General features: G+C 39.1%; 1 protein-coding gene across 2 annotated transcripts in view; it reads right to left on the reverse strand.

Moving 5' to 3' along the window:
• The window catches only part of COL19A1 (collagen type XIX alpha 1 chain), a 415341-nt gene that overhangs the window by 139384 nt on the left and 263557 nt on the right, over positions 1-12400 (reverse strand). The window lies entirely within an intron of this gene.

Consider the following 12400-nt stretch of genomic DNA (forward strand, 5'->3'; position numbering starts at 1 on the left):
TTCAAACTCATTCCTCTGTGTATTCCAGGAAAGTGCTCGCTTGCGCTGGGTTTGTCTGCTTCTGGCCTGCATACTGAGCTGTGTAATTGAGGGAACTCAAGCACAGGCAGTTTATGGTTGTATGAATAAGCAAAATACTCAATATGTGACCCGATTGTTTTCCAAAATTGCACAGTCCCTGGTTTCACTTGTCATTTTGCAACAAGAGTAGGAGGACAAGACTGTGACAGTGCATGCATTCAATGGGTATAATTAACCCATTTCATAAAAACAGATTTTCTAAATTATGCTATGAAGCTCATTGGTTTTTTAACACTTTATTTTCCAAGCAGAGAAACATCATTTTTCAAGATTCTTATTTCCTCAGATAAAAATCCACTGCATTATTGAAAGAGTGGGACTCTGATTTCCATGGCATGATGGTTAGAAAAAATATCACTCCCTCCTAATGCTGCCCTTCTGCTTATCCATCCATGAAATGTTTCATACTCGTCTCTCCCCAGTATGTCTGCTAAAGGAAAAATATTATTTGTCAGCTTCCTGCAGTATAAGGAACAGCAGGAATCTTTAGAGTGCCTCGCCACCCACAGAAGCAACATCAATGACCCAGCGCAAGGTGATAAAAGCCACAGGGGCACAAAAACTAGGAAGGATGAGGATGTGTGAAACAAGTTATTTGTATCCAGGGGTGTCCTCAAAAGATCACCACCAAGAAAAACCATACCCTGGGAACAGCTTTGCCTCCACCTCCTTGTCTGACCTTAGGATTCTCCGCATGTACTACCCAAACCAGGAGGAAAGTCAGCTTATGCACACCTCAGAGGCGCACAGGCAGCCAGCACCTAGCAATGCTTTGAGACTCCCTTTACTGTAATTAAGAGATCATGTTCACTGTCTTTAAAAGTGCAGGGGAAAATGTGCTTTCTAAGGCACACGGCTGGGACTTAAGATAAATGGGCTGATGTCACTGGCTTATATGATAACAAGTTACATACAAGCTAAGAGCATGTACAAAATTTGAGTAGGTGGGGAGATTCTGTATGTTTTATTTCAGGGTGATGGTTGTCTCTACTTTCAACTTGAATGTGTGGTTTCAATGCTTCTCTCTGTTCTGTAGGCCATTCTAGTGAGCAATTCTTTACTCAACTGAACCTCATGTTTACTAGAAGTAAACTCAGGGAAATTCTAGGAAAAAATACTTAATAAGTTTAGTTCTAAAACACATAACCCCATTATAAAAGGAATTTCAGGCAGAGGAAAAAACACTGGTGATCATGGCCAGGAAAGAAGTCATCATTGACATTAACCTCTACTAATCCCATAGGATGCTCTTCTTGTTTCTTAAAGTTAATTTGAACTATTTCAAGTATGCTATAGAAGAATATGGTAAATTCCCATGAATCCACAATGCGCCATTGTTGAATATTAACTATTTTCAACATTTGCCTCAAATTATTTTACTATTTAACAAAATCATTCCAGATATTCCTGAAGCCTTGCTGGATCTTACTTTCTACTAGATTTCTTTGTTTTTAAAAACTTGCTGCATCTCTAGTCAATAACTTCTTTCAGTCTTTCCCTTTATTCTAGATATCACTGGGCAAACAAAAATGACCATAAGGATTTAGTTGAATTTCTATATGCCAGGCCCCAGAGCTTTCTTACTGTTAAAACGAAGACAATCTTTTTTGCCTACCTCACAAAGTTATACAACAGTAAAATTAAATATTGTGTCAAGATCCTTTTAGATATCATCATATGCAAACTATAGGATTATTTAGGAAACAAGTCTGCCTTTCTAAATATTAAAGTTCTAATACATCTGATCAGTCTTTGATTTCTCAAACCTTAATGTTTACCTCATATGAGGAAATGAGGATGAATCTGCACATGGGCCCAACCATTATAAGTTTGGTGACCACAAATTAAAGATTTAAAATATTATGTCTCATCATAGCCATAAATAATAAATCAGTCTAGAAGTCTCAGTAGTTGGTTTCAAGAATATGATCCTAGATGGATAAAGTAGTCAGTGTCCAAAGACAAAATCCTTTTCCAAGACAATGTAACCAAAATTAGTAAAAAGATTTAGGCACCCAGAAAGTGACTAATTATATTCCATTACTACTATTCATAACGAGAGAAAAAGAATTAGGAAATCAAATCCAAGGGCTAGTTTTTGGAATCTCAACCTGATACCCTCAGCTGCTTCAAATGCACGTCTATGTATTTTGTGGTCACATAAGGTGACACTAGAATTTTAGCAATGTTGGCAACAGCTGCTTTGTCTGGGACTACAACCCTAGTGGGGGACAAGTGGTAATAAAAATGATTAACAAGCCACATCTCCACTTTGTACATCTTTTGTCTCTACATTTTTAAATCTAGGAATGTCATCTTGTCTTTATTAAAAATGAAATTACTATTCCCATTGACTCAAATAAATGGTTTGGCTTATTTCACCTAAAGATACTATCATTACAGAACATGGCCTTTAGTCATTAATAGATGAGACTGAGGTTCTTCACTGAAAGGAAAACCTAGAAACATGACAAAGTCCTGATTAACTGAAGGCTTCTAGAAGGGATAGTGAGACTATGAATTGGTTTTCCGTTGAGATACGGTGTGCCTTCAACTGAGTATAGTCACTTGCAGGGTGTTTTAAGAAATCCATGGTTTCAATCAGATATTTTTTGTCATCTGCTTTATTCAGCAGCCCAAAATGTGTTCGGGGATACCAACTTGTTTGAGAGGCAGACCTTACTATATGCAGGAAAATTGACTTTGCATCTTAGGGTCTCAGGGCACAACATAAAGTTGGAGATGGGAGCTAGGCAAGCTCAGGATGGTACAAGTGCAAGAAGGCATTAGTTCTATGGTATTTTGAGGGCACATATTTTCATTGCTGTAACTGTTCACCTGATTCAATGTGTAGCTGGCCTCTCAGTAGATTCAGTCAAGACCAATTTAGGCAACAATTATAACTACCAGTTTTCTTTCAGCAAGCAAGTCTACTGAAGCACCAAGAATGTGGGCTAGACATTTTAGAACAATTTAGTTGAATTAATAGAAATAATAATTCATCAAAAAATAATCTAACTGCCTCAAATGAAAACACACACACTCTAAGAGGAAGATGTGACAGCTGATTGCTTTCATGGCCACTTTTACTCCTATTTCCACTCTTGGATGACGCTATGTGAGAAAGCCACTAGCTCTCCACTAGCTCTTCCTGGCACTATTCGTCTCCTAGCTCCTTTAGATTTATTGAGTATATCAAGTTTCTTCTCATCACTTGCCCTTTGTGTGTCTTGATTTTGCTGATTGGAATGTTTCTGCTCTGTCTCTCCCATGGCCAGCTTCTTCTCAAGACAGATCATCTTTCCAGGGACACCTGCTTGGACCACCTTAACCAGAGTAACACCTCTTGTTCTAAATCATTATCACATGACCTCATTTTTCCCCTACAGCAACTTATACTAAACTGTTTTGTCTATTTATTTAATAGCTTATTAGCCATTGCTAACTCCTCATATTATAGTGTAGGTTATTAAAGGTAGGGACCTTGTCTGTAGTTTGTTGTTTTGTCACTGTATATCCTATGCTTGTAATTCTGATTTAAATATAGATGATGAATAAATATTTGTTAATTATAGTAATTTCCCCCCTATTTGTGGGGGATATCTTTTAAGACTCCCAGTGGATGCCTGAAACCAGAGAGAGTGCTGAGTCCTTTAATTCAATGCCTTCTCCACTTAATTAAGCAGTTACCATGCATCATGGTTGTAACTTTCACAGTTTCAGGTGAGACAGCAAAACCTGTTAGAATTATTTTTTCACAAATGGAGGATTTGGTTTTACCATAGACCTTAGGTACTTCAACATATGATTTCTTTTTTCATTAAGTTGAGAAGTTCAATCTTTTAGCTTTAAGGGAAGCACTTTACGGTTTCTGTTTAGCATGTGCTTTGGAGCTATTATTATGTAAAATAAGGGTTACTTAAATGTAAGCCCTAGTGCTATCCTGGGACAGTAGCACAGAGTACAGATATGCTGTATAAAGAGATGACTCATGTCCAGGTGGGATGCTGGGGGATGGTGTGAGAGTTCATTGTGCCACTCAGGATGGTGTGCAATTTTAAGCTTCACAAATTGCTTATCTGGACTTTTCCATTCTGTATTTTTGAACCTCAGTTGACCACAGGTAACAGAAACAGAAGAAAGCAAGAATCTGCAAATGTGGAGTGGGACAGGGACTACTGTAAAGGCACTTAATTTTATACCTTTAATCTTTTAAAGGTATAAATGGCTATACAATTATAACTTTTAGGACTGTACAATGATTGACATGTTAAAGGTAAAAGAAATTCTGCTATAATGAAAATAACATTACATAGTAAAAACCATGATATTATGTATTTTAGATCCGATTGCTGTTTCAGAAAAGAAGCACAAATTTTATTGGAGTAAGCTCCTATGAAATTAATGCTTTAGCTTCTATTAGTATTTTATAATATATGGGTATTTTAAAATATACTTTTAAAATTGTATTTATTGGAGAGGGAAGGAGGGAGGGAGGGAGGGAGTGTGAGAGAAAGAGAGAGACAGAGGTAGGGAGGGGAAGAGAGAGGAGAGGGAGGGAGAGGGAGAGAGAGGGAGGGAGAGGGAGGGAGAGGGAGAGAGAGGGAGAGAGACGGAGAGAGGGAGGGGGGAAGGGAAGCTCCCACCCATTGGTTTATTTGCCAGATGTCCATGATGGTCAGGGTGGCATGGGCCCAATTCCTTGAACCATCATCAATACCTTCCCAGGATCTTTAATAGCAAGAATCTGGCATCAGGAACCAAGAATCTGGCATCATGGATGCAGCTCCAGGGACTATGATATGGGACACAAGTGACTAACCAGTGTCTTAACCACCAGGCCAAACACCCACCCTAAATGGGTATTTTATTTTGAAGATTTATTTATTTGAAAAGTAGAGTTATGGGGGATGTGTGTATGGGGGGAGATCTTCCATCCACTGGTTCATTTCTCAAATGGCTGCAATGGCCAGGGGTGGGCCAGGCTGAAGTTAAGAGCCAGGAGCTTCATCTGGTTTCCCAGATGGATGCAGAAGCCCAAGGATTTGGGTCATCCTCCACTGCTTTCCCAGGTGCATTAGCAGGGAGCTTGATTGGAAGTGGAACAGCTGGCACTCGAATTGGTGCCCATATGAGATACAGGCATCGCAGGTAGCAGCTTAATCTGCTACCTCAAAACACAGGCCCCCTAAATAGGTATTTTAGAGATCTACAGGCTAAGTAAGAACTTTCATAAAGTTGACACTGAAAACAACTGTTGCTGAAATAGTATTTGTATTTAAACTACAAGATAAACAGAAAATGCAACAAAATTAAAAAATAAATTTTATTATCATTTTGATACGCAATTAAGTCTCAAACACTGGACAATTTCCATGCCTACAACTTCTAAGAGGGCAGTTATTCTTTGCATGAAGCTTTTCCAGCAGTAACAGTAGAGGGAGCTGCTGCTCCATGCTACGAATTCATTGAATTTCTGTTTTCAACATAAATTGCTATGCACTGAAATGTGACACAGTTAAACCCACTGCTCACTTCTCATACTGCAATAACAATGCACAAAAACAATACGAGAAAAAAATGAAAGAAAACCAAAAGCCCTGCCTGTGAAAGACATAATACACTTTAAAATTAATGTGGTTTTAATAAACACTTTTTACGGTAATGATGAATGAGAAGTAAAGTTAATGTCAAATGGGTGGGCTAATACACGCTTCCTTTAATGGCTCATTAGTTAAATTCTCCTGCTTTCCTTCTGCTCTGCCTCATTTACAGCTGCTTTCCTCTTTTCTAAAGAAACTACAACACAGAATACTCTGAAATAAACTAAGGCATTCCAAGTCTTGAGGCTTTCCAGGTCTCATTATATAAAACACAAGGCCACCATTTTCCATTGCTTATGCTACTCAGATAACCGGAAGGCTTTTTTGAACAAAGAAATTTTATTAGCGTGTGAGGGATAGTAGTTGAGACTTAGAACATCACAACTAATAAAATGCAATAGCACAGATCATGGATGAACAAGCCCCTGATCCTTAACAAGGAAGAAAGAGGGGAAAAAAAATCCTTAGACCCAGTCATTTTTATTACCTAATTGGGACTCATTTTTATATCTCTTCAAGAGTGGATATACACATCTAGAAGAAGTATTCCATCTATACAGTGATCTTTCAACAATTCATTGATTGACATTCAAATTTTGATTAACTGAGTTTTAGGAAATTTATAGAGAGTACTAAAATATGTTGGTTTGATTATAGATTCAAGATCATCTTTTCTATCTGCCATGTGAATGGAAGGTTGAAAGAGTAATAATGGATCTAAATTACATTAGAAAAAGCTTTATATTTAGAATAAAATTCATTCGCATACTAGGCAAGTGACCTTTCCAATGAAATGGATGGAGAAGGTGTTATCATTTACAATTACAGAGAAGGAAATAGAGAAGCAGAAATGCCAGTGACTTGTCCCAGGCTGGGCTACTGAGGAAGTGGCTTAGTTGCCTCACTGTTATCCTACACTATCCCAGTGTCCTGAGGCAGAACAGTGATATGCATTATCATGGAAAAATCTAATAATGTTTTGTGTAGGATGTTTAAGTATGGCTGATCCAAGCCAAACTGTAAACTAGAAGCTCGTCTTTCATACTCGTAGTCTCAGTTCCTGCGATTCAATTCTAGCACCCTTTCTCGTCGGATTTTAGCAAGTTACTTGATGCTTCTAAATGTCACTGACCCAGTTATAAAATAATTAAAAAAATGTTTTTATTTGAATGCAGATTGATAGACAGATCTTACATACAGTGGTTCACTCCTCCAAAAGCCTGCAATAGCCAGGCTGAAACCAGGAGACTAGAACTCCACCCAAGTCTTCCTCATGGGTAGCAGGGACCCAAGTGATGACCCATCATTTGCTGCCTCCAAGGATGCATCGTAGCAGGAAGCTGCACTGGAAATGGAGTAGTTGGTACCCAGGCACTCTGATAAGGCATGCAGGTGCACCACACACTCAGTTGGCCACTGAGCCAAACACGCACTCCAGAATAATTTCTCATTCTCAAGACAGCTGTGAGGATCTCAGGAGACACTGTAAGCATAGTATTAAATAGAAAGCTACTACAGTGACAAACTCCCCCAGGGCGGTGCACTTCTGTCTCTTCTGAACCTGTTTCCTCGGGGGCTAGTATTATTTCCTCCCACAAGAATTTGCCTAATGCTCCCATGCTTCATCTTCCTGAAAAAGTCTCAATCAGAATCTCTGTGTATTTGAAGGTATCAATCCTGCCATCCGCATGTGATGTTTTTCCATCTGCTACGGCTTGAATATGGCTCCCCAATATCATGTATTGGAAACTTAATCCCCAAAGTCATATATGAATTGTATTCGGGACTGGGGATTGTAGGAGGTAATCAGGAATTGATGAGGTCCTGCAAGTGAGGCTCCCATGACACAACGGTGGGTTTATAAGAAGAGGAAGAGAAACCCAAGCCAGAAAGTTTGTTCTGTCTCACTGTGTGATGTCCTCAGCCAGATGCCTGTCTTATACTGTGCACCTTCCAGAATCAAGAGGTAAATTACCCAGCCTCTGGTATTCACTTACAGCAACAAAATGGATTAAGACACCTTTTAGTAAAGAGTACTCATTTGAGAAAAGATGGCAGAAATTCTTTGGAAGAATTGGGAGATTTTTCCTCTTCATAGTTAAGATTAGTTTTACCCTTTCACAGAAAAATGAGCAAACACTTTATAAATAATATGTTCAAGCAAGGGGTTATAATACACACACACACACACACACACACAATTAGCTAAATAGAAAGTTGTGGGGGGCCAGCGCTTTGGTGCAGTGGGTTAATGCCCTGGCCCAAAGTGCCAGCATCCCATATGGGCACCGGTTTGAGACCTGGCTGCTCCACTTCTTGTCCAGCTCTCTGATATGGCCTGAGAAAGCAGTAGAAGATGGCCCAAGGGGTTGGGCCCCTGCACCCACATGGGAGACCAGGAAGAAGCTCCTGGCTTTGGGTCAGCTCAGCTCCGCTCCTGCTGTTGCGGCCATCTGGGGAGTGAACCAGGATGGAGGACCTTCCTCCCTCCCTCCCTCCCTCCCTCTCTCCCTTCCTCTCTCCCTCCCTCTCTCCCTCCCTTTCCCTCTCCCTCTGTAACTCTTTCACATAAATAAATAAATAAATCTTAAAAAAAAGAAAGCTGCGGGGGATTAGTTTTGATAAACTACTTGTGTTTCTCATACAAACATTTTTAAATTGTGCAAAAGGGGCCAGCATCGTGGCATAGTTGGTTAAGCTGCCGCCTGTGATATCAGCATCCCAAAGGGGCACTGGTCTGAGTCCTGGCTGTTCTACTTCTGATTTTGCTCCCTGCTTATGTGCCTGGGAAGATAATATAAGTCTGTGGGCCTCTGCACTCATGTGGGAGACCCGGAGGAAGTTCCTGGCTCTTGGCTTCAGCCTGGCCCAGCCCTGGCTGTTGTGGCCATTTGGGGAGTAAACCAGCAGATGGAAGATCTGCCCCCTCCTATCTGTCTCCCCTTTGCTCTACTTGTAACTCTGCATTTCAAATAAATAAAAATAAATCTTTAAAAATAAGTAAGTAAACTGTAAAAATAACCCACACATTTGACTTCAGAATTAAGAGTCTTGGGCAGAAGAATTGACTAAAATGTTTTAATTATTTGAGAAGCTTCCGATCATTTCTTTTAATCTTCATAGACACTCCCCTAACAAATAACACTAGCTTTGACTTTGGGAACACCTCTAAATCCCCAAAGGGCAGAACATTTTCTTGAGGAAACTGAACAAAGAATGCTGTTATCAAAGGATTCTTTTATTCTTTTCAGAGAATGACACTGACTAGAATAAAATTTTTCTCCCACAGATTTTCTGAAAATGAATTGCATCCTATATGGGCACTGGTTCAAGTCCTGGCTGCTCCTTTTCCAATCCAGCTCTCTGCTGTGGTCTGGGAAAACAGTAGCAGATGGCCCAAGTGCTTGGGCCCCTTACACCCACGTGGGAGACCCGGAAGAAGCTCCTGACTCCTGGTTTTGGATCGGCTCAGCTCCAGCCATTGTGGCCATTTAGGGAGTGAACCAGTGGAAAGAAGACCTTTCTGTCTCTCTCTCTCTCTGTGTCTGTAACTCTACCTCTCAAATAAATAAAATATTTTTAAAAATGTTGTAAAATACTCATTTGCGGAATAGTGCATATTATGTAATTACTAATTGGTAAGAGAGATAAAATTAAAAATTAAAAAAAAATATTTCATGTTATCATAAGAAATTCTAACACATGCTTTAGGAAGCTCACATCCTGGCCACTAGGGTGAGTCACACACTATCTCCAATCCCAATTAGTAGAATTTTAGCTGCTCCAAACCCTTTTCTTGCTCTCTTAATTGTATTCCTTCCTGAGGTGAAGTATGTCACATAGGGTACAATAAATGAAAACCAAATAAATGAAAAACAACAACACTTTGATCTAAAAATATCCACAAATAAACTTGGATGTCTCTTAAGCTAAATAGTAACAAAAAACAAACAGACCCATGGTACAGTTCACAGAGATAACAAATACTCTTCAGATAAACTTCAAAAAATTTGCAGAAAAATAGAATAATAAGGTGTTTATTTTGGTACAAAAACTTTTTAAAATCCATGCATACTTTTTCCCATGAACTTTTTGAAGATCCCTCATATGCATGGATTTCAAAGATTTTGCATCAAATAAACATCTTTTCATGCCATTGTCAATGAACTTTTACCTTTATACTATGATAGCTACAATGAATCTTGCTTATTATATCCTTAATCTAGCTTTAATCTAGCACTCGAGTGACCTCCCGGTGAAATCTGGTCATGAGACTCCAGCTTAGAACTCTACCTGCATTCTTATAGCTTCCATAGCTTATGAGCCCTCATACAAATTCTGCCAGGATTCCTCCCCGGCTTGATTTCATCGCCGCTGGCTGAGTGCTGTATATCTCACCTGCCTGAAGCTGCCTACCTGTCCTGTCTCCAATCTCCAGAGATTCCATACTCTATATTTTTGCGGCGACTGATTCATTCCACCAGCAATACCTGGCTCATTTACCCCTTCTTTTCCATCTCCTTATCTGGAGAAACTTCTTCAATTTGCTAGTTTCTGCTCTAAGTTCCTGAGGGAAACCACCTTTAACCATTCTCCTCCTCCATTCACACTTCTGCAAATTAGATTTGAATCTCCCAGAAGACAAGGATCATATCATATTCAGTTTTTGCAAGCCAGCTCCTAACAGAGTGTTAGGCACATAGTAGGACCCTAAATAAATATTTGTGAAATTCTTGAACAATGTGAATTAGAAACACTTAGACTTTTTTATGAGTTTATTTTCTTAAAATGTTCATTATTATGACCTTGAAAAGACTGCTTTTGCAAAAGCTCTCTTTGCTTCTAATCATTTGGGAAATAGCAGTTCTCTTTTGAAAGTACATTATGTTTAGAAAAATTAAACATGAAGGTGGCACAGAGAAATGTAGGGAGCCAATTATTTCTCCTTTCTTTTCAATGCTGTCCTCAACTAAGCTTTGTAAGTACGGATAGGTGCTCCATAGGATTTTTTGCAGCAAACTCAAATGCACATCATCTATTTAACCTATGATGTGAACAACTTCAAAAAACAGAATGGCTGATGAACATTGTACCCCAAGGTGAAGTTTTGATGATACTTATAGAAAAGATATTTCAATCAATTAGAGGAGTCCCAGAGTCAGAAAGATAGTTTTCAGAAACTATAATTCCTAAATAGAAAATGAGCTGATGATTAGCCCAATACTTTCATTTTACAAAAGAGCTGATCCATGTATAAATGATTTTCTTTTCTTTTCTTTTTTTTTTTTTTTTTTTTTTTTGACAGGCAGGGTTAGACAGTGAGAGAGAGAGAGAGACAGAGAGAAAGGTCTTCCTTTTTCCATTGGTTCACCCCGCAAGTGGCCGCTATGGCAGGTGTGTTGTGGTCTATGCGCTGTGCCGATCTGAAGCCAGGAACCAGGTACTTCCTCCTGGTCTCCCATGCGGGTGCAGGGTCCAAGCACTTGGGCCATCCTCCACTGCACTCCCGGGCCACAGCAGAGAACTGGACCCGAAAAGGAGCAACCAGGACAGAATCCAGTAAATGATTTTATTTTCAATATAGATTGTCCCTCATTTCTTTAGTCTAACGAATTGGGTATTTTACTATGTTAAAATGTTAGTAGGAGCTGGTGTTGTAACACTGCCATTCCATATGGAATTCTGGCTCCTCCATTTCTGATGCAACTCTCTGCTAATGACTGGGAACGCATCAGAGGATGGTCCAAGTGCTTGGGACCCTGCACCCATATGAGAGACCTAGATGAAGCTCCTGGCTCCCTGTTTTGGCCTGGCTCAGCTCTGGTCATTGCTGCCATTTGAGGAGTGAACCAGTAGATGAAAAGTCTCTCTCTCTCTGTCACTCCTTCTCTCTATGTATGTAATTCAGCCTTTCAAATATTTATAAATATTTTAAAAATACATAATTTATAATATAAATTATTTATGTGTTTAAATTATATATTTACATATATATATTCAAATGTAAATATATATAATTTATAATATAAGTATTTATAAATATTTTATAAAGTTAATAAACCACTTTTCTTTCAAATACTATATACTCAGGATTTAATTAAGGACTATGGATCAAACCCATAGCTGATTTTACCATTGAAATTTAAACTTTGAAATAAGTAAACACTTCTCACTTTTAAATACTCTGGCAATAAACTAGAACTTGTGGAATTGAATGTAACAGATCCTTTCAGATAGTTATGTTTTTCTTAAGATTCTAAATCTTTAGTAAACTCATTTGATCAATAGTTGAGAACTTATTTCAGAATTCAGTGTAATTCTCTTATTTTTTTCAGTGTAATTCTTTCCTAGACATCTGGAAAATTTGTCATAAAGACGTTCTATATTCAAATTCATCCTGTGAGACAACAATCACCCAGGTTTAAAAGCAGCATCATTTTTCTAGAAAACTACATGAAGGTCTAATCTTGCCTGTTAGCATTCACCAGCTTTCTTCCTTAAAGCATAAAATAATTGTTGACAATTTTTTTTTTTTGACAGGCAGAGTGGATAGTGAGAGAGAGAGACAGAGAGAAAGGTCTTCCTTTTGCCGTTGGTTCACCCTCCAATGGCCGCCGCGGCCGGCGCGCTGTGGCCGGCGCACCGCACTGATCCTAAGGCAGGAGCCAGGTGCTTCTCCTGGTCTCCCATGGGGTGCAGGGCCCAAGCACCTGGGC

Source organism: Oryctolagus cuniculus, chromosome 5 (assembly GCF_964237555.1).
Source record: "Oryctolagus cuniculus chromosome 5, mOryCun1.1, whole genome shotgun sequence".
In the NCBI taxonomy this organism is placed as follows: domain Eukaryota; kingdom Metazoa; phylum Chordata; class Mammalia; order Lagomorpha; family Leporidae; genus Oryctolagus; species Oryctolagus cuniculus.